We start from the raw sequence: 22696 nt of genomic DNA on the forward strand, positions 1-22696 counted from the left end.
GATAGGAGAATCAGTTATTTTAGAAATGGATATTAATAAATCCTAGTGGCCAGAAATGTTTTTCGTAGGCCCTAGAATCCCTAAGGTAGAGTACCTTAATGGGACGCCATCAGATGGGCTTCATGGGGTCCACGAACCATCTGATATTGATTGAAAAGTTGTGTATAAATTGTACATTTAATGGCTTTAACTAATCTTTTCAAAGGGGTTTTTATTGCCCCTCAAAATGGTTAAAAATTGGTAATACAGGTATCAGAGAGTAGTACTTAGTCTACAGAACCTGTAAAGTACTGAGTTGCCATCGATAGCAACTGTTTAATCACAGTATCTTCTCTCTGTAAAGATCTGGATGGAAATACGTTTCTAATTTCCAGATGGCATAAGCCTAGGAGAGATGGCTAATGCCATAGCTAGCAGACTCCAGACTCAGAATAACCTGAATAGGTCATAATGATGTTCTAAAATCAGCAAGATGAAAGATACTAAGGATAAACATCTGCAGGAACTAAAGAATGCTTGGGCATGGAGGACAATCTCAGATGCACCTAAGATGAAAAAGAGCTAGGAGTTGATTTGCCCACAGGCTTGTGTGGGCTAACTCTGTGATGTGAGTGAGTTGGACCACATTGGATGAATTGTGTTTGCGTCTGAAAACCACATTTGAGATGAGACACAAGCAAAGAAGGAAGAAAAGGATAGCGATGGACTGAGATGTGAAGGCACATGAGCAACCACTGCAAAAGGAGTTTGGTTGTTGGATCTGAAGGAGAGGGTGTAAAAGAACAGTGGTGGCAACCATTGCAGGTTAAGGAATAGGAAGACCAGAAACTGTGCCCAGTAAATGTTTGAATGAATGACTATTACAAGGCTAAGGATTTTGACTTGACCTAAGCTCTTGTGAGAGTTCTCCAGTAATGGGGTGGGCTCTTCTAGAAAGCAGTGACTTCCCAGTGGAGCCCTTTAGTCATAGTGATGGGTGACCGGGATAGGGCTGTAGAAGGTGTCCTGTTCTCAGTGATAAACTGTTGAACAGGACTTCAGAACTCTGTTAACTGAATTTTATATTTCTCTCAAGTACTTTAATTCTAGAACAGGAGACAATTCCAGGATAATATTGTAGGCTCTTTAAAAGTACTTTTATAGAAGGAGTGTTTTTGACTCACAGACTACATGATTGTCTGTACAGATGCTGCAACACTGAACTCTAATAGGTTTTTATCTGAAACTGTGATGTATGCGTTTTCCTGAAGTTAACCTGAAGTAGCTAGTCTAGACTTGTAGAGTGAGTGTGGTTAAAGATTGTATTTTTGTGACTTTAGAGAAAAGAAAAACCACATTCTTTTCAAGCTACAAAAAGAGTAAGAAAGGAAATTTCACCACTTCCGTGGCCTCAGGAAACAGGCACACTATCTCCATTAGACTAATTGTCTGAATCCTGACTCAGATAATAGTAACACACCAGAGAACGGGTGTCCTGCTGTATCATTTACATAGGTGTGCCTCTCGGTGTGCATACTGCCCTGTGAAAATGGATCTTTAGTATTTGTTTAAGTTGGTTAACAGAGATATCTTTTTTTTTTATTCTTAGGTTAATCCCCATACATTACATCATTAGTTTTAGATGAAGTGTTCCATGATTCATTGCTTGTGCATAACACCCAGTGCTCCATGCAGAATGTGCCCTCCTCAATACCCACCACCAGGCTAACCCATCCTCCCACCCCCCTCCCCTCTAGAACCCTCAGTTTGTTTCTCAGAGTCCATCGTCTCTTTTATTACCCCTCAAATAGTCAAAACAATATAAAAGACCGTTAGGTTATAGAAATGGGTATTGTCCAAAGTATTTTCTATGAAGCTTTTTAAAAAACAAACCCCATGTCTCCCACTAGCAGTTTTCAAAGAGATTGGGGGCTGCTGCCTCTTAGGACCCCATGGTTTCACTCCTTTTTATAGGGCCCTAGAGGTTTAGGTCAGGGTTTAAGATGGGCTCCACCACTCACTGGCTTGGCGGCCCTGACGTTCCCAAGAAAGATAGTGCTGGTGCTTCTGGCATTGTGAGAAGGCATGGTGCTGGGGGGATTGGGAGAACTCAGTACCCGTTCTGTTCCTGTATCTTCTGCTCTCACCTCATGATCTCCTTTCTGTTTTTCCCGATTCAACAGATATTGTCATCTGTATGTCTTGTACTATCTTGAAAATAGCCCATCTAAAACTAATTTTTTTTATCCCCATCCCCACCCCTTCCTCTTCTCATCCTAAACCTGCTCCTGCTCTCTCCTCCTGTCTCCTCTTTTTCATTCATGGGTACCACTCACCAGAGGTAGCACTGGGAGAGGCTAACATTGCAAGCTCTGGAGTCCTCCCATCTTGGATTAAATTCCGGCTCTATCACTATTGCCACGTGGCATTGGACAAGTTACTTAATGTCTGTTTCTAAATTTCAGTTTCTTCAATTATAAAATCAGTATGGTAGCCATCTATCTTATAGAATCGGGAAAATTCAGGGAGATACATACATGTTAGCACTTGGTATGGTTACTGATGCCTAAGTGAGTGCACAGTATGCACTTATTATTTATAACTCAAGCTAGAAGTGATGATGTCATCCTTAATTCTTCTTTCCCCTCACCTAAGCATCCTCAGTGCTGTTGATTCTACCTCAGGAGTCTTTCCTCTTTCTCATCACTGCTTTTAGGTCAGGGTTTTTTAATTTGAATTTATCATACTCAAAGAGGTTCATAATCCCTTGAAATTATATGTACATCTTTTGACATATGTGTGTTTTTCCTAAGGAGAGGGCTTTTAGCCTTTGTCATTGACTTTCACACAGGTCAGTGACCCACAAAATGTTAATAACTACTGGCTTCGACACTTATCTCTAGCCTGTATCCAGTAGCATACACACTGACATTCTTCCTCTCGGTTCCATGCCTGTAATCTCTTCACACTGTTGCCCAGTTAACTTTTTTTTATTTTTTAACGTTTTTACACCACCGCCCTGCTAACACGGTTATGTTGACTCTGTTGCCTACAGTAGTGGTTTTCCCCCCAGACCACATACTAGAATCACATGGGAAGCTTTTAAAGAAATACCCAGGTCCAGTTAATTGATACTAACAAATAACAGGCATCAATATTTTGTTTTAAAGCTTCCCAGGAGATTTTTTTTTTAAGATTTTATTTATTTATTTGACAGAGAGAGAGAGCACAAGTAGGCAGAGTGGCAGGCAGAGGGAGAGGGAGAAGCAGACTCTCCGTTGAGCAGGGAGCCCGATGTGGGGCTCAATCCCAGGACCCCGGGATCATGACCTGAGCTGAAGGCAGCGGTTTAACCGACCGAGCCACCCAGACTCCCCTTCCTGGGAGATTTTAGTGTGTAGCCAGACTTGAGAGCCTCAGGGCTACAGGATACTGGCCGAACTTGTTAGCGTGGCACTTAAAGTCCTCAGCAACCCAGTGCTGATCTACCTCTTCAGCCTGATCTGCGTCCTCTCCCATTCATATCCCATCACTTGCTCTCTGGATTTATACTTTTACTATTCCCAGAACATTCTGTGTTGTTTCCTCCCTCTGAGCTTTTGCCTGTACTGCTCGCTCTGCCTAAAATGCCTTTCACACTTCTCTGCCTGGTCATTTGAATCATAAAACAAACCTTCCCCCAACCCCTGAGGAGAATTGCAATGCTACTTTTGTACAAACTTCTATTATAGGCCTTAAAGTGTATTATAATTACTTGTGTATCTTTCACATTACACTGAACTCCTAGAAGGTAGGATCCTTCTTTATTTCATTTCTCTAGTGTTGACACCAGATTTAAGAAGCTAATGAGAGTCTGTCTAATGAATGAGTAAATGACAGTGAACAAACAGCAGCCTACTCTGGGAATTCTGGAAATCCATGGGGTTGGGGAAAGTAAAATATGGTATACTAGTTGTGGTAAGGAATGCTCAGCAGAAGTTTTATCCTCTACTATTGCTCTTCCATACTTTTATAAGAATGAAAGATCAATATATGGAGTTTCTCATCTGAGACTAGGAAAGTCAAGACCAGCTTTGAAAACATCTCTAAACACTATTGAATATTATCAAACATAATAGCGTAAAGTTGTATCATGTTTGTCTCCTGAGACTCCAGAGATTTCTTTTTTTTTTTTTAAAGATTTTATTTATTTATTTACTTGAGAGGGAGAGAGAATGAGAGAGAGAGCATGAGGCGGAGAGGGTCAGAGGGAGAAGCAGACTCCCCGCCAAGCAGGGAGCCTGATGTGGGACTCGATCCCGGGACTCCAGGATCATGACCTGAGCCGAAGGCAGTCGCTTAACCAACTGAGCCACCCAGGCACCCCAACTCCAGAGATTTCTAAGTGAGAGATGGAGAATCAGCCATTACGATGATGGCAGCTTTATTTTCCTCAGTGGATTATCCTAACTTAGTTACTGATTTAAAGACACCCTTATATGGACAGTTCTTCAGACATTATATGTTTCTAATTTTGATCTCACCCCTGGCCTTTATGTTTAACTGCTGCCTAGTCCTTCTGTTGGCTATTTTTAATACTTTTTTTTCTCTGTGTGTCTCAGAATTGTCCAACACATTCTAAAGAACAGTAACTTCAATGTGATTTATTCTTCCTGTTTCTTCAGTGCCCAGGATTAATTTAATGGTGATTTCAGAAGAGATTACTTTAGTAAACGATCTGAGAGAGGCTCTTTTGGATATTGTTTGGGGGATGTCTTGGGTTGTTTATTTGCCTTTTATCTTAGTTATTTTTCCTGAAACCCCCCCCCCACACACACACTACACTCTGACAAGAAGAGATGGCTTATTTAACACTTATACAAAGGACAGTGAGTACTAGTCTGATGTCATGGGTTGGGTGTACATCGTTCTGATATGCTGTGTATGAACAACTAGAATACCCTTTGTCTAACTGGCTTCTGATTATTTTATAATCTTATAAGCTTGAATAATAAGGACAAGATTTTTCTTACATCAGAATGTTAGTTGGAATGTATTAATATGCTGTCCTTTTATGCTTCCATTCATCTTATTTAAAAAGTATTTTAAAAAGCCTTAAAGAAATCTGGATTTATCAAGAGCCCTTCCTTTAAATATGTTTATATAAAAGGATCTCAATCTGTGAAACTAAGAAGAGTAATTTTTAGTCATTTTTAAAGAGGATTTTTAGGAACAGATGTGAGTCAAAGAATTGGGAAATGCACCCTTTCCTGGCAACTGTAAAGACAGGAAAATATAATGTCAACCAACTCTTACAGTGACCACATTAAGGTCTAAAATGGATAATTGTCTATTATTTCACAGTCTACAATCAACCACAGATACCCCGGTACTGTCTGTCCACTCTTCTTTTGGTGAGCCAGGGCCTACAGAGAGGAACTGGTCCATGGTGTTTCTGAGAATGGCTTCTTGGATTATTATAATTACTGGGCTATTAGAATTCTTAGAACTGAGTTGTTAATCCTCTGGTTTTTTGCTGCTTTGAAAAGTTAGCACCCATCATTGGAGCACTGTTTTAAATGAACTATTTAGTGCTTAAGAGATACAATTATATATGTCTATCATCAAGAGATTAGGCTATGCCACCCCCACCCCTGGAAGAAACTAGCCACCTACTGGGTTCTTGTAGCAAGTGAAATTAGAATCTCTTATGAATATGTCAACAGACCACATCCATTGACAGCAGAGCTTTCAAAAGTTAGAGAATACATCTTGATTTCCCAAGTATCTGGGTAAATTGGTGCCAAGTATTGTATTCTGCCACACACTTAAGCATTTGCCCTTCACACAAACCTTACAAATGCTCAGGGACCCATAAGAACATATTTAAAATTATTAGTAATAAAACCGGTGGCTTTCAGCTGTTACTATGAGGATCCTTTCTTTCTTACCCTGCAAGTTCCCTCTTCATCCAAAATAAGATGGAGAGGGAACCTAAAAACCCAGAACCCCAAAGTAGATTCTCTACCACATACAGGTGGTTTAACCTGGAATTCCCCTTCATTGTTACTTTCTATAGCTAAAAATATATATATAACTAAAAAATATATAAATTTATTTTATATATAGAAATCTGTGCCAAGTACTGTTCTGAGTGCTATATGTACATTAACTCATTTTCTGAACAATCCTTGGAAGTGGGTTCTTATCCTCATGTTACAGGCGGGCGGAGAGAATTCTGAGTAACTCACCAATGGTCGCAAAGCTGGTAAACTTTGATTTGAATGATCTCAGCAGTATGACTCTGTTGCCCTCTTTTCCTTAGAAAGTCTTAAATCTCAAGTGAAAAAGTAGAGTAGCTCTTACCCTAAAAAGACTGTACATGCTCTTGAAGTAAGCTCGATTGCTGTGAAGCAGTGTGCATTGGAATAACAAAAATTAATACTTGGTGCTAATGTACCAAAAGCTTTTGGAGGTCAGTAGCCTGTTGCCTGGTTCTTAATAGTTTTCTTGTAATTGGATCAAATAAATGGAGAAGTGGGTGTTAATGATCCACAGCTCAGCCGGCGTGTTAACCCACGTGCTGGCCACCAGCACAGGAGTGGTAACAAAGTTTGATTTGTGGTGGGTGAAATTTGCCTTCGTATTATCTGTAAGAAAGAGGTTTCTAAACAAATAAATAGTATGAGATTGCAGGACATTTTTCCTTATTTCAACAGACTATTTTCAAGTACTTTTGCCTTAAAAATGGAGAGAACTCACTTTAACATTTTATTAATAGATTCAAGTAATGAGGCTGCATTTAAAAGTATTTTCAGTGTGGATTTATGACTACCTTGAAGCCAAATTAGAGTACAATGAGTAAGATTTTGTTACTGTTGAAATACTTTGAAATATCTTTTGAAGTACTGTGCCTTTAAATCTAATGTTTTCCTAAAATTTCAAATTATGGTACATTTGTTTGTTGTTTTGGGTTAGCTTGAATACTAATAAATTATAGCAGTTCCGATTGTACTTAATAAGCTTGTGCTTATTTTTTCATTTAAGGTGTATTTATTACATAAAGTACTAGTGCTCGTTTGTTCAAATCTGGCTGCTAGGCTGTGTCTGTGTAGCACTTTCAAGCAGAGCATCTTATATCAGCAAATGCAGAAGTGTTGCCCCAAGAGAAAGGAGGCAACTCCTAGTTTCCGAGTAGAGGAGGGACGGTCTGTGCTCTTCTGAGTGGAGGCTAATGTTGGGGCGCATGAAAACATGTCTGACCCTGTGCTCTAGTGTGATTCTCTATGAACTCCAGACAAAGGGAAAGCAATTAAAAGCATATTTAGCACCTACTACATACCAGGTACTCTCTTTAGCAGTATAGCTGTGTCTATATATTCATGCAAGTTTGTCTATCTACCTTGCTGTTATGCATAAACATGTGAATTTATTTAATAAAATGTTTATATATTAAGCACCAGTGTTTTACATGCTTTACAAACATAAACTCGTTAATCTTCATAATAACCATATGAAGTGTTTATATTACTATCCCCATTTTAAAGATGGTGAAACTAAGACACAGCAAGAGTAATTGCCTAAGGTCAGCAACTACTGATGATGAAGCTAGAATTTGAACCCAGACAGACAGAGATGAATTCTGCATCTAGTCCATTCCCCAGACATACATTATAGCTCTCCTTTTTCTTTACCTTTGCTTAGGCCATTGCTTCTCCATAATGTTCTTTCCATTCCTTTTGCTCTTGAAAGCTCACCAGCATGCAAAGTCTCAGTTCAACTGTCACTTCCTCCAAGATGCCTTTCCTGATGAACCCAACTGGAAGCCTCTAATTAGATTCCTAATTGAATGAAATTTTACCCTTTGAGATACTTATTGATTATTCTCTTCTATGTAGAAGGTTTATATTTACTATCATATCTCATACCAGATGATAAGCCTCTTGAAGGCAGAACTGTCATTCACACTATTTTGTGCTATAGTCATGGGCATCCTGCCATTTATACAAATGTTGCAGAGGCTTGGGAGTTTCATGATGGCAGGAACCAGCTGTTCAACAAATGTTTGTTAAACGGGTGACCATTAGGAATGTATGCAGAGGGTAAAATTTCCCAGCATTATTCTAAGATACTTTAAAAAATCAACTATGTTAATGGGGCGCCTGGGTGGCTCAGTCGTTAAGCGTCTGCCTTTGGCTCAGGTCATGATCCCAGGGTTCTGGGATCGAGCCCCTGCATCGGGCTCTCTGCTCAGTGGGAAGCCTGCTTCTCCCTCTTCTGCTCCCCCTGCTTGTGTTCCCTCTCTCGCTGTGTCTTTCTCTGTCAAATAAATAAATAAAATCTTTAAAAATAAATCAACTATGTTAAAATAAGTATTCAAACAACAGCAGTAATAATACTGCCTTTATATTCATAGTCCTGATATAAATTATGTTATAAATGAATAGGGGCACCTGGGTGGCTCAGTCGGTTGAGCGTCTGACTCGATTTCAGATCAGGTTATGATCTCGGGGTCTTGGGATCAAGCCCTGCTTCTGGGTTCTGCGCTCAGTGAGGAGTCTGGTTGAGGATTCTCTCCCTCTCCCTCTGTGCCTCCCACCCTTTCCCGCCCCCGCTCAGGCTTGTGGGCGTGTGCGCACTCTCTCAAATATAAATAAATCTTAAAAAAAATAATAAAGCATGCTGAATTAACTACTTACCAAGGTTTTTATTTTTATTTTATTTTTTTAAAAGATTTTATTTATTTATTTGACAGAGAGAGATAGCAAGAGCAGGAACACAAGCAGGGGGAGTAGGAGAGGGAGAAGCAGGCTTCCCGCTGAGCAGGGAGCGGGATGCGGGGCTCGATCCCAGGACCCTGGGATCATGACCTGAGCCGAAGGCAGACGTTTAATAACTGAGCCACCCAGGCGCTCCTTACCAAGGTTTCTAAAAAGAATTGTCTTTAAGAGTTTGCTACTATGTGTGTCTTTTACTTACTTATTTATTTACTTTTTTATTTTTAGCTTACAAAAAAAAGAATGCTCTTTTGGAGTTAGATTTTTCTGTTCATGTGTGGGTAAATTGGTACTCTAATCCATTTTTAAAGTATTTTGACAGATTGAATAGCTATGAACTGTGCCAATATAATCACTCTGAAGCCTAGGATGAAAGAATCATCTCCTTAGCATATATGTATAGTTGTAGCATTGAAGGCCCCATATATTTGTTTCAAATTATAGGATAGAATAAATAGAGAACTTCTGATTTTAGCAATTTTATAATCAGACCATATCACTGTTTCATTTTAGTTTGATTAACATAATAGTTGATTTGATGAAGTAAATACAGTAATCAGAATTGTGAATTTTAAGAATAACAGACATCAATTAGTCTTAAAAGGTTCAATTTGGAGATACAGGGATGGAATGTTACAGACTTTTTGAAGATATGTGTATCAGTGAGATTTTGCTGTGTAACGAATCACCTAATACTAGTGACTTAGAAAAATAAGCATATGTTATGTCTTACAATTCTGTAGGTCACCTGGGTGGTTCTTTTGGTTTGGGCTAGCCTGGCTGGTCTCTGCAGTCAGCAGGCAGCTTGGCTGGGGCCACGTGGTCTAGGATGGCCTCCCTCACATGTCCTGCGGTCGTCATGCTGGCCGGTGTGGGGGCCTCGGCAGCAGATGGTGCATCTTTGCTCCATGTAGTCTTCTCATCCTCAGTAGGCTAGCCAGGGCTTCTTCAGGTGGCATTCTTGGGGTTCCACAGTGCAGCAAGAGAGGGCAAGCAAGCCCCAGTGGGTCAGCACTTTTCAAGTTTGCCCTTGTCCTTCTGGCCAAATCAGAGTCAGTGTGGAAAGGGACTACCCAAGGGTAGATGCAGGGAAGCAGGAATAAATAGGGGGTCATTACTGCAATGGGCTGCCAAGATATGGAATTCATAGGTACTTATTTAGTCAGTGTTCCTAAATTCTGATGCAACCTTAGGCCAGCAACGTGAGGTGATAAAATAGAGAAAAAATGAGCAGGCTATCAAAGCTACAGAGTTTTCAGAGAGAGAGTTTATAGACCCTAGGTTCCCCTGAAATACTTCATAATCATCTGAAGCCCCTTTCGGCTTTTTATTTTTTGAAGCTTTGAGCTATAAAAGTGGGGAGCCTTTCTTCCTCCCTCAGTAAATATCCCAAATTGATCTTCAGTGAGGACCACACCGATGATAGAAGGGGTATGATCATAATGGCTACGGCCACTTAGTGAGAGCTCCCGTGTGCTGGTGTGGTGTGGCATCTCGGAGAGCTCGGACACTGGCCCTATCTGTTGGCATTATTATCCCTGTTTTATAGGAGAGAAAGCAGACTCACAGAGGTCATGTAGCTGGCCGGTGAGAGGCTACATTTTGAACCCAGGTCTTTCTGATTCCATAGCTACATCCGAAGAAGAGTTGCTTACTAGTGGGTTGATTGTGTTTTTTTCCAGCATGAAGCCTTTGAGTATTTTATGTCACCCTTGAAAAACTGGGAGCGATGGAAAAACAGGAGGGTTTTTTTTTCCCTTTCTACTCTCCCTACCCTACAACCTCACTAGTTGGACCAAACAACCATGTTTAACTTGAAGATGATAAAAGCTCAGAATAGAAATATTACTGCTGGTTCCAGATGTAATTTTTAAATCTTTTGGAATAACTGATCCCTCCATCATGTCACCATGACTCTTCTAAGGTTCCAAAGTAAAATTTAGAATCCTGAGATATTCTGGAACATATATTTAAAATGTCGTTAGAAGATAACCTTCATTTAAAAAATCAACTGCTCCTCTCCCCAACTCTTACCCCGATGTGCGCTCCCAGAGCACAGTGCACATAACTGTCTCTTCATACTCACCGGAACGTTGTGTTTGCCTGGGTGGGTCTGTCCTTCTCACCAGAGTGTGAGCTTCTAGAACATGGAGCCCTTGTCTCTCCTCTCTGTACCAGCAGCACCTAGCCCCACGTGGGAGCATTCCAGTATCTGCTATGTGATTTTATAACTGAATTCCATGCCTGGGGAGGAATTCTTTTCTTCTCCCTCCTTTTGGTCTATTTGTCCTCCTTTGGTCTTTTCTCCTTTCTAGATCATTTTTCTTCCCCTTTCAGGCTGTCTCTCGTCTTCACCTTTCCTCAACTTTCCTTTTCTCCCACTAGCTCATTAGTCATTTTTATATTCACTTCATGTTGAATATAAAATATTCATGAATATATCCAAGATACATTGAGTTCAATAAAATATGTTATTAAAATTAATTTTCCCTGTTATTTTCACTTTTTTAACCTTACTATGAGAAAATTTAAAATTATGTATGTGGCTACTCTAGAGGGTCGATATCCAGGTGAATTCATTAATGCAAGTTCGTAAAAACAGTTGTTTTTGTTTTTGTTTCAATTGCATGGATCTGTTGCACTGAAGATCCCATAGATCACCATCTTCCACTCACATAACGCTGCCTCCTCTCCTGCCTCCCCTACCACCAAAAATTCAGGAGAATGAATGGGGTGAATTTACCTTGCTTTTAATAATGCACACAGATTTTTCTCTACTGTCATAAGTATGCCTGGAACAAAAGTACAGTTGACTCTTAAATTATTTTCACTAATGAAAAGGAAGCAGCAGAGTGACTAATGTAAATTGGAGGATACACTATTTTCTTTGGAATGTTTGGGTTCTTCCATTTTGGAACAGGTGTGGCCACTGTTGAAAGAAACAGTGGAGTCACACTCAGCATATTTGATACATGAGAAACTGGAAAACTGCTCAGCGTTCTCTGCCTTCCATATAATGGATGTAGGATTCATCATATTGTTCCTTTGAGGTGCAAACTCCAGTGCCTAAGTAAACTTGGTGTATTTGCTTTTTCTTTCTGGGTTAGAGAAGAAATCATGTTTTAGCTCCGAACTGTGACATAATCAGGTAAGGATAATTGTGTCAAAAATAGCCTTACAACATCCTCTTTTGGCATCAAGGATTCCAGAATTGCTGTGGATCACTAAGAATTATATTGATCTGAGGTTAGTCATCTTTGATTAGTGCCAACTTGTTTCCCTTTAGCATGGAGTGGGAAATTGTGCACCTCCAGTGACTTTGGCTTGGATGGTGGTGAGTGCACATCAGCTACCATCTCATGGGGGTGGAGCAAGCACAGCCTACAGCTGGGCAGCAGGGCTGGAATCCCAGACTAGCAGCTAGCAGTTTCTGTGAACAGCCTGGAGAGGGGGTCTGTGCTGGTGGTTACCAGCTCATGCCGATGGGAATCAAACTGTTTACCACTTTGGGTGTTTGTGCCATAGGTGGATAGTGCTTCATAAGGGCACAGTCAGGTCTTAAGGATCCATGTTATGGGATACCTGCCTGTGACAGAGAGTCAAGGAGTGAGCCAGCCCCTGGAGCACAGACCTGGGGTTTGGGAGTTGAGTAGGAAAAAAATCTTTTGAATTCTAAACTGACACACATTTTAAAATCAGGAAAACAAACAGCTCTGAAAAGACCTCTAGGATTATAGCTAAATGGTTAATATGGAAGACGTGTCCTAGAGAGGTTAGGAGGGGGATAGAATAATCCAGTGTTGATTCAGAGTGAAACTTTGGACAAGTCATTGAATTTCCCTGTTTTACCCATTTGTTTAAAAAAAGGAGGGGAGGGGGATAATATCTCTCAGAGGTGTTTGGAGATTTGATTGATGTTTGATTGTGTTTTGATATCTTTCATAAAGTGACCAGTCAGACCAAAGTATGTCATCAGAACTCAAATGTCTAAAACAAACTAATCTTAACCATCTTGAGTAGATGTTAAGCAGTTCTGTGGCTTTGATATAAACTGTACTTATTAAGGAAGTGTATATATTTTAAAGAAAGTTCTATGTTACTTCTAATTTTCTCTTGAATGTCAGATGTATGCTTGGGGTCTTTAGCTGTTAACCTGAGTTTCAACATGCCTTATAGATGGTCAGTCACCTAGAGGGGACCATTTACCAGTTCCAGCCACCCAGGCAGTTAAATGCATTTCAAAATGCTTCTTGCCAAGGACGATGGCCTTTTTTAAATATTTGAGATGTTTGTTCTCAGTTCTAATTTATCAGTGAACCTGTGTCCTCATAGCAACTCCTTGGGAGGTGCAGAAGACAAAGCAAGTAAGTGACATGAGCTCATTCTGTATCAGAAAAAAAAGCTTTCATTGAAGGGTACTTGTTGATAGACTTCTTAGTATGTATATTTGATGCCTATTTAATTTCACATCGTACTGCATCTAATCACACTGTTTAAGGAATCTGACAGCATGTCCTTTCACTCTGCTTTTCCTTGTGAGGAGCAAACAGCACTGCCACCTTGTTGTCAAAGTTCTGTCTGATTTGAATGTGCTTAAAACTCAAGTGAACGCCTGTCGTGAAAAAGAGCTTATGCTTTCTCTTTGTCAGTACTTGCGAAAACATCTTAAAAGAAGTTAGTATTATTGGACTGAATTCAGTAATTAGCATAATCATGATGCTATGTATTGTTCAGCAGAGCACGCCCCTTGGCCATATTTCCCATTAAGAGGACACCGATGTTGTCCTAGTGAATAAATCCCGGCACACATGATGCAAATCAGCGAGTTCCTGCCTGTGGCGCCGGTGCGGTTAATTTTAGCCAGGGTTTTTGTTCGATGAGTTGTAAAACTGTTCACCCAAGTAGAAGTTAGTAAGCTGAAATGTGACTTGTCGGCCTAATGTGATAGGATATCTATTTTAGACTTCAGATTGTGTTTATGGTCGGGAGAGCAGTCTTCTGAAGAATTGCGGCTCAGGTTTCCTTTGAAAGTGCTTGTAAGTAGTGAGTGGTTTTTTAGGATTTCTCTTTGTTCTTTTCTCCTTAAATCTTCCTATAGTAATTTTTTATCTCTTGGGAAAACTGGAAACTTTGGGGTGGGGATTTCAGAGGATTCTAAGAATGGTGGCAAACGTTTTCTTTACATGTATCCTACTGCAAGAAACCTGCCTTTTTTGGTTTTCCCGAGAGAGAGTATTTGATTCTTACTGTTTTGTCTTTGCAGAAACAGTCTGTAGATTATTTCTTATTTTATCTGTTAAAATATTTGACTAATGGAATGGTTGTCTCATTGAGCTTTATTTCTATGGTAACCTAACTCTTAGGAAAAAAAAAAGTTAAAAGTGGATTCCTGTTATACTTACTGTGAGCTACAAGTTTATATACAGAAATAATGGGAGTGTCATATGTAACTTTGTAAAATGTATAGATGGACGGTTTTTATTTTTTTAAAAAGATTTTGTGTTTAAAAATAGACCCATGTACTCCTAGAGAGAAGTACTTAAAAAAATAAATTCAGGAGGAAGGCTTTACAAAGTAATTGAAAGCATCCTCTGGAAGATGGAGTTAGTTATCAGAATTAACCAAAGGTCATGAAATTTTTAAATCTTAACTGCTCTTAATTTAACAAGTCATTGCCAACTTAAATTTAGACTAAAGAAAACTAAAGATCTTAATATCGAGTATTGTTAATAAAATCTGAAGCACCTTGCTTAGTTTGAGGTGTGTTTTAATTCAGAGTACACCTGACTTCATGCCAAACAACATGCTTATAACAGAGAACCAGGCAGGACATTTTTTAAATCAAGTAACACATACATTTTATCCCCTGTAGGAATATTGGTTTTACTGAAACAATTCTAATAGGTCATGTAGTTGCTGCTCCCCAGGCATCCCGTCCTTATCAACTCTGTGAGCAAGGAGGGAGGCATTCCCTCAAATGCCATTTGCAAGCTTTATTCAAAGACTTCTTTGTTATTATGTATTGTCTGATTTTAAATCCAAATGACCTAAGGTGTCAACAATGAAAGGAAATGTTTCAGTGGTACATTTAGTAGGAAAAGAATGTAAGAAGGGAAAAACAGAACTGAGTTCTTGACCTATTTTTAGAAAGCAACTCCTCTTAAAACTTAAGTTTTTTGTTGAGCAGAAGAGAAATTTACAGTCCAGATTCATTGTATTTATAACAGAAAAGTCTGTGATACATCTTGAGTGGTAAAAGGGACTTTGTTCCAGTATTTGCTTCATGATACACACTTCCATCGGAAGAAAGTAAACGGGGTCTTATTCTTACTTTTAATTGTCAACGAGGCGCCATGAGCATCTCAGTGGAGTGTTTGTAAAAGTGCACCGTAGTTGGTACTTGATGGTTTTCAAGCTGTTATTCATTGGCTCTGCTGTCGATTAGTCCTGTGGAGAAGAAAGTTTGTTCAAAATGTATCCATTTTTAAAATTTAACAGAAAGACGCTTCCATAGGTATTTTTACTAGAGGAAGCATGTGTTCTTCTAGGAGTTGCTAAAATGCTCATAAACACTTTCAGAGTGTCCCTTTTAGTGATTTATGTGCTGTGAGAGCCTGATATAGGTGAATGAAAGAGGAGATCATTTTAATGATGTGTCAGTGTGGGAATTCTTGCGTTTGCTGGGGCGGTGATTCTCTTCACTCCTTCTTATCTTGTGTGCCTGATGAAATGGTACTGGTTATGGTTCCCTCATTAGTAGAGTCTCTGTTGACTAGTTAGGACCTTGGGCATGACCCATCACAATGAGCTCAGTTCAGGGTCACAAGTGGGGGGGTCCAGATGCTGAGCAGCCCAGGCAACTGTGGGGCCTGCGGAAAGAGCCCAGCAGCCCACGGTTCCGCGTATGTGCTGTGCGCACCCGCACCTTCCATCATCGTCACCCTCCCTGCAGTTGGCTTTGTGCATTTCTGTCCTCCAGTCCTGTTTAAGCTGCTTTCCCCGGCGGCCTGCCCTCTCTTCCTAGCCCTCTGCCTCTTAAAATAGTTATAGACCCAGAGGCTCTGACAGAGTAGCTCCTGCTTGCAGTAGATTTATTTTAATGTTTCTCTATTCCTAGAGAATTAGCCTTCTGCTCTGAAGCTTTGAGAGATTTTTCAGGGAAGCAAGAATCTTTTTTGGGGGGGTCCTCTTCATTCACATGAAGTTTTTAATAGGTAACTGGACTGTGGGGTTATATGGGAACTTACATTATCTAACAGGTTGTCTTTTGGTTTGGAGCTGAATGCAGGTGCACGGTGATCACATCTCTAGAATGTTCTCTTTAAAAAGGAAATTTGGGGGGTTCCTGGGTGGCTCAGTCTTTTAAGTGGCTGCCTTCAGCTCGAGTCATGATCCCAGAGTCCTCGGATCAAGCCCTACATCGGGCTCCCTGCTCCATGTGCCGCCTGGTTCTCCCTCTCCACTGCTTGTGCTCTCTCATTCTCTCTCTCTCTCAAATAAATAAATAAAATCTTAAAAAAAAAAATAAAAAGGGAAAGGAAATTTTGTAGTAATAGGCTTTGTTATACTGAATTTCAACTCTTTTATCTAAAATGAAAGGAACAGTGCACAGAGGGATGCCTTGAGCTCTGCCTGTCTTGTATACAAATAGATGGTAATAGGATTGGACCCTCTGCTGGAATTCTGATTTCTCCTGGAAATACTGGCACTGCTGTTATTAATTAGCATGTGTTAAGCACCCCCAGAGCACATACAATGCACAAAGACAACATAGTTCCTACTTGCAAAGGACTCACATGCTGAAATTAGGCAGTACACAGAGACTGGGCCCCCGACATCACACACTAAGTAAACTGGCAGAAACCAGAATATGAAAGGGAAGAAAAGGAAAACAAAATGGAGTGGGAGGGTTGGAGGAAGCTTGTGGGGTAGTTTTCAGATTGTCTGGGCTTTTGCCAAACAGGACAAACTACATTGCCCCCCAGGGTGCTCCTTCCCTTTCTCTTCCAACAGCTGGGGAAGTGATGGAGATAGATGAGACTGACCCCAGCAACCAGATCCCCAACGCCAGTTCCCTGTTAGAATTCCCCACAAAAGGGAGGAGATTCACTAGTTTCTCTGCACCTGGAACGCTTATTATGTGGAGGAGGTAAACTTAGTGTCTTATAAAGTCCAATAAATGTAAGAAGCATCTTTCCCAATATCATGGTAATGGTATTTGGATAGAAATCTGAATATGTGTTCCAGATTTTCTCTCTCCTCCTGAACGGATAAGCACTTGTCAAAACTAGTTCCTTAACCCTGCACTGGGTTAGGATGTTGAGTCACCTGTTGAATTAGAGCAGTGCTTCGAGCTTCTCAGAAGAAGGGCATTATGAAGGTTACCTAAGCATTACTGCAGCTCATAAAGGAGTCAGAAGAACATGAATCAGAAGGGAGCTAGTAAGACAAGCTTCGGGTATTGGAGATTAATAAATAGGAATATACTATATGAATCTGTGAGTCATTTTCCCCTTTATAGGCAACCTCAGCCAGTCTCTGACTAAGGTTCTGGGTCTAGTTCATGGCTCTACAACTAAGAGACTTGGAGAAGACTCAACAAAGAACCTCACAAAATGGTTAAAGGGTTGAAAAATGATATCTATAATAAGATGTTGGGAAACTTCTATTATTTAGCCTGGAGGGAAAAAAATGACCAGGGGACTCTTAAATTGTTAGGGAAGTAAGTATATGCCTCAGAACCAAGGAATGATGACCCGCTAGTATCTATTTCCATTGAGAATATAAGGGTTCAGTCCAGCAAAGTTTAGGTTAGAACCGTGGTCCTCACAGGGCAGTGCTGGTTCTCTCAGCATCAGCACCACCTGGGATCTTGTGAGAAATGCACCTTCTCAGGCCTCACCCAAGATCTGTGGATTCAGCAACTGAGGAGATGGGGCCCAGCAATCTCTGTTTTGACAAGCCCCACAAGTGATTCTGATACACACTAATGTGGGACCACTAGATGACATATAAGGCAAGGTTTTAAAAAATGGAGAATTTGAATACTGGAAAATGTAAGCCTTTTTCTGGAAGTTATCTAAAATATGGGTCTGTATTTGTTTCTGATGTTTTCGATATTCTTTCTGAAGTCTAGAGATAAATGACCCCTCAAAGTCCCTTCTAGCCCTGACTTTGGTCTGGATTTCCTCTGTCACTTAGCGAAGATTAATAATTAACCAGGAAAATTTTGCAATTACTTTTCTGAACTCAGTAGTTAAGACAGTGCCCATTTCAAATGAGAATCAAATGAGAAAATGTGATGGTACTGTTGTATTATCAGATAATATCCCAGTGTTATTCAGTAGACTCCCTGCCCCCCATGGGACTTTTTTACAGCCACCTGAAGGGGAATTTGGGCAGAGGTCAAAACAAGGAACGTTAGCTGGTGATCCTTTTGTGTCACAGACTGCTGGCTGGATTGGTCACTTTCTTCATGAAGCCTGTGTCAGAAGATAGGTGGCTATCGGGGAACTTTGACTGTACCCCATTTTCCCAACTCTGTCCCTTCTGCAGCAGGAGAACTTTGTCAGTGAGCTCTTGTATCACCTGTGGGAATGCCATTTCTCGTCCCTGCCATGGGACGTTCCATCTGATGCCCTGGGTGTAGGGGTATGTTAGCAGTTTGGAGGGTCTCTGCTAGTGGTGAAGGATAGTAACCTGTTTCATCTTGACGTTTTTAGATCTGCAGCAGTCAGTGGTACACGTGCTAGACACTTAGTGCAATTGAATGGTTAGTTATGGAGTAGAAATGTTAAAGGCCACAGGCGCTCTGCCCTCCCCTGTGTAATAAATTAGCTCGAGTTAGGAAGGTGGCAGTTCTTTCTCTTCCCAATCAAAATAGTTACTCCTCCTCCAAGTCCCTCTACTCTTTGTGCTTTTGCCTGATGGAATTGTCTTGGGTTGAAAACACAAACTACTGAGAGTGTGTCTATTTGTTATACTTTGTATAGCATTCTGTACCATAAAAGCTTTTTGGGGTCACAACAAAGCATTCTCTGAGGACGTGTTTTGCCAGTGCTGCTTAAAAAGTGTCACCCAAGTGGCACAGGGCTGTCTCCAAAGAAAACATGGTCTGTCTTGGCGAGGATACTGTGCGCTCATATTTTAGCACTTAAAAACGGGTTAGGTAGAATGCTTGGCTCTTATGGCTATAGTTAATTACACATTTGCAGAGTATTAAAAGTTCCTTGAAGTGAGAAAATACAAGTGAGGGCATCCTGGCTCAAACTCCAGTTTGCCTTGTCATGGGAGACAGAGGGGTAAAGGTGGCAAGTGTATATAGCAATGTTGCCCAATCTGCGGACCGGCCTGTGTTTGAAAACACTGAACTCCCAGACGTGAAGCTGCACGCACTGTCATTTCTCCTTCTGTGTCGATTTACAGAGTGTATGAAATCCTGTGAATCCTGGTTGCGCACTGATAAGATAGCCATATTTCACAAATCCAGAGGACAAAGAAAGCTGATTCTTAACACCTTGAATTCATCTGAATATAAAATGTTCTCTTTAAAACCGGCGAACTCTCAATAACTATAAATCCAATAGAAAATTCAAAGGTTTGGTCGGTTTGGTTCCTACTGAGAGCAGGCAACAGGCTATTTTCATTTCTATACAAAGAAAAATTAAAGTCATCCCCTTTGGTATTTCAGCCTGGCAAAAATAATTTTGGTTTTAAAATCAAGCTTATATCTAGTCCACATATGTTTCATTCAAAATGAGAGTGGGTCGGAGGGCGCCTGGGTGGCTCAGTCATTAAGCGTCTGCCTTTGGCTTAAGCGTCTGCCTTTGGCTCAGGTCATGATCCCAGGGTCCTGGGATCAAGTCCCGCATCAGGTTCCCTGCTCAACGGGAAGCCTGCTTCTCCTGCTCCCACTCCCCCTGCTTGTGTTCCCTCTCTCGCTGTCTCTCTCTCTGTCAAATAAATAAATAAAAAATCTTAAAAATAAAAAAAAAATTTAAAAAATGAGAGTGGGTAAGTGGCTTGGGCTAAACCTTTTTTATTATAGTTGTTCAGTCCAAAAAAATTAAACTTGAAGAGAAAGGAGGGGGAAAAGCTCCTTTGCTTATTATTAGACTACTGAAGAATTACTGACCTAATGATTCAATAAAACATCCCCAGAAACAACCTAATAAGGTACTAGTTAAATAATTTATGTTGTTGCCACATAATGCAACTCTGTGCAGTGATTTAAATGATGATGTTCCATCTGTAATGAGTGAAACTTGCAGGTTACAAATACATAGGTATAACCATTTTCCAAATGGAAGGCATTTTTTTAATGGCCTAATGGCTTCATTTTCTTTTTTAAAAGGAAGGTACTTATATGTAAATGAAAAAAGAATGCTGTGCACCAAATTAAGCAATGGTTATCTCAAGGAGGTGAGCTGATGTATGATGTTTTCCCCCCTTCTTTTTGGCTACCTATATGTAAGATTTTTTTTTTCAATGAGCATGTATTATGTAATAATGAAAAACTTCCTTTTCAAAACACAGCTATTATAATTCATTTTGATTTTGACTTTTATATTTTATTTAATTTGGCAGTGGCCTCCCAGTGCCTTACGTAAGTAATGTGTCCTCGGGTGGATAAAACTAGTACACCAAAATGTACACAAAACAATGGTTATTTTTCAGTGGTGAGCTAGGAGCATTTTTCCTTGTTTTACTTTCTTGTGTTTTTACCATATTTTTATATGAGTGTGTATTATTTTTGTAATGGGAAAATTTTGACTTATTTTTAAGGCAGAGACTTGAGACCTTGGTTCTTAGGAAGAGGCCCACACAAACTGATGGGTGGCAGTTATTGACAAAGGGTAATTCTGTGAATTCTGTAGCATAAGAGGTATTCCCCAAGGGTCTGCTTTCACTACTTATAGCTGTGGATGTTCAGTGAACTCTATTATGACCTCAAATTGAATAGGATCTCAGGTTTAGTAGTATTATTTAAAGGAAGGGAGCTGGGGAATCCAGCATGTTTTTAAGTCATTAAAATAATGCTTTGTGTTAGGATTATCCATTTAAATTTTATAAGGGACCATCATTCTTGATCTTAGCTATAAAGTAGTGAATGGTGGACCCATATATTGTAGAGCTCAAGAGAATATTTTGAGTGACAGTGATGAGAGTTGATGGAAAGAACAAGTCACCTAGCTAGTATTTCCAAAGCACTTCTCTTTGCAGTATCAAAGTGTATCTCACCAGTGTTTATTAAAAGTGATAGCACTTTTAAGAGAGTACTGGCTCCCTCAATTATTTCTGCCAAATGCTGCTAGGATGTTCTTCTGGCCATAATCAGAAGGTTATTTGGGGTAACTATTTGGTACTGGTGGCAGTTGATTTAAGAAAATCGTGAGCAAAAACAGTAGCCCTCCCTTTTAGCCCGTTTTGTGTGGTTAACGTGTGAGAATAAGTACTTTTGATGGTTATTTAAAGGGTCTCTCTTTGAAGTGTCTTCCTAAGTCTGGTCCTAAATGAATAGAATCTGTCACCAGGTTTACTTGGGGACAGAGATTTAGATTGAGACTGTATTGAATCCACCGTCAACAGGACTGATACCCTAAACTGAAACCAGGTGCCTTGAGAAACCACAAGAAATCTAGTAGCATGTATGTACTATCATGTTTTGGCCTAGCCTTTGTTGCACGACCTTTGTTACTCATAGAAGAGTATTTCCTGCGATACTTGGAACTAAGAAAGCTGGTTTTTCAAGTTTCCTTCTTACCATTTTTGATCGTTATAAGGAGTGCCCCTCTTGTCATCCTCTCCTGTATTTCTTTATCATCTTGTGTCTCTCTCTCCTGCAGTTAGAAGATAGGAATAATCGAGTCATTCCTCTCTGCACTGTTGGCTCTTCGGGAAAGTAAAGACACATCCCACATGGGTTTATCTTCATTTCTTCTGGGGAGGGGAGGGGAGAAAGAGATGTTGGGGAACGATTTAACCCCAATAGTCAGACACGCAGTGGATTGAGTACTGCTGCCAGTGAGATTTGTGATCCCCACAGTGGCATGTCCAACAGCGGCTGGCACAGATGTGTGACACGCCACATGCATATCAAGGAGGAATGAAATAGGTGCTTACAGCCTGATCGATAGAATGCCTTGCAGGTTGAGTGGCCCAAAGGAAGAAAGAGAACAGCTTTTTTAAAAGTGATAGAACAGATAAAAATATTTCTAGACTATATTCTGAGAGTCTGAGACTCTAGACCAAGTTAGAAAAGGTAGAAAACCTCTCTGGTTGCTGTCAAGAGAAAGGGTGGCTTTTGGAAGAGCAAGAGGAGACTGGATCTCAGCTTAAAGATTTAGAGTGAGTTTACTTTCTTCCTTTTTATTTGTTCATTTGTTCATTCATTTCTTTGTTTTGTTTGTTTTTGCCTTTAAAAATTAAAGCCAAAGTAGGAGGATATGAGTGCACTCAGCATAGTGAGGTGGTTGGGAGTTACAGATGAGCTTATCTAATATTATAAAGGTTTTAAAAAGAAGTGATTGCTTAAGACTTGAAGTTAAATTGGCAGCTAGAGCAGGAAGAGAGAATTGCTGGGATATTCTGTCACTTTCTGCCTCAGCCTACTATGCAGAGTTCAGTATCCCTAGGAACCTAGAGGGTAGAGTGTCCAGCCAAGCACCTCTTTCTGTCAGACCTGATTTTTGCCATCTCTCCTTTTGTTTACATTTTTTTGGTTTTTCCTTGATCTTTAAATCACAGTGTCTTCAGGCTCTGCGAGACTTGTCAGTAACAATTAAATAATCCCGAATTTTTATTTGAAGAAAAATGACTTAAAGCTTAATCCAGAAGAAACTTCTGATCAGGGATAGAAACTTGACATTGTCATAAGAACTATTAAGTATTATAATGACACATTTTTTAAAGTTGAATTTTTATTTTATTGCATTCTGAGAGGAAATGACCCTCAATTGGCA

General features: G+C 40.1%; 1 protein-coding gene across 5 annotated transcripts in view; it reads left to right on the forward strand.

Annotated features, from left to right (window-relative positions):
• SLC20A2 (solute carrier family 20 member 2) overlaps nucleotides 1-22696 on the forward strand; it is a 103938-nt gene that overhangs the window by 19436 nt on the left and 61806 nt on the right. Inside the window, exon 1 of one of the 5 annotated variants that reach the window (XM_035003936.1) lies at nucleotides 11217-13771. The exons of the other annotated variants lie outside the window; for them this stretch is intronic. The gene's annotated coding sequence lies outside the window, so the exon portion shown is untranslated. Of the gene's footprint in view, nucleotides 1-11216; nucleotides 13772-22696 lie in introns of those variants that run through there. 5 annotated transcript variants of the gene reach the window in all.

This window comes from Mirounga leonina, unplaced genomic scaffold, assembly GCF_011800145.1.
Source record: "Mirounga leonina isolate KUSES-001 unplaced genomic scaffold, KU_Mleo_1.0 Mir_128, whole genome shotgun sequence".
Lineage (NCBI taxonomy): Eukaryota > Metazoa > Chordata > Mammalia > Carnivora > Phocidae > Mirounga > Mirounga leonina.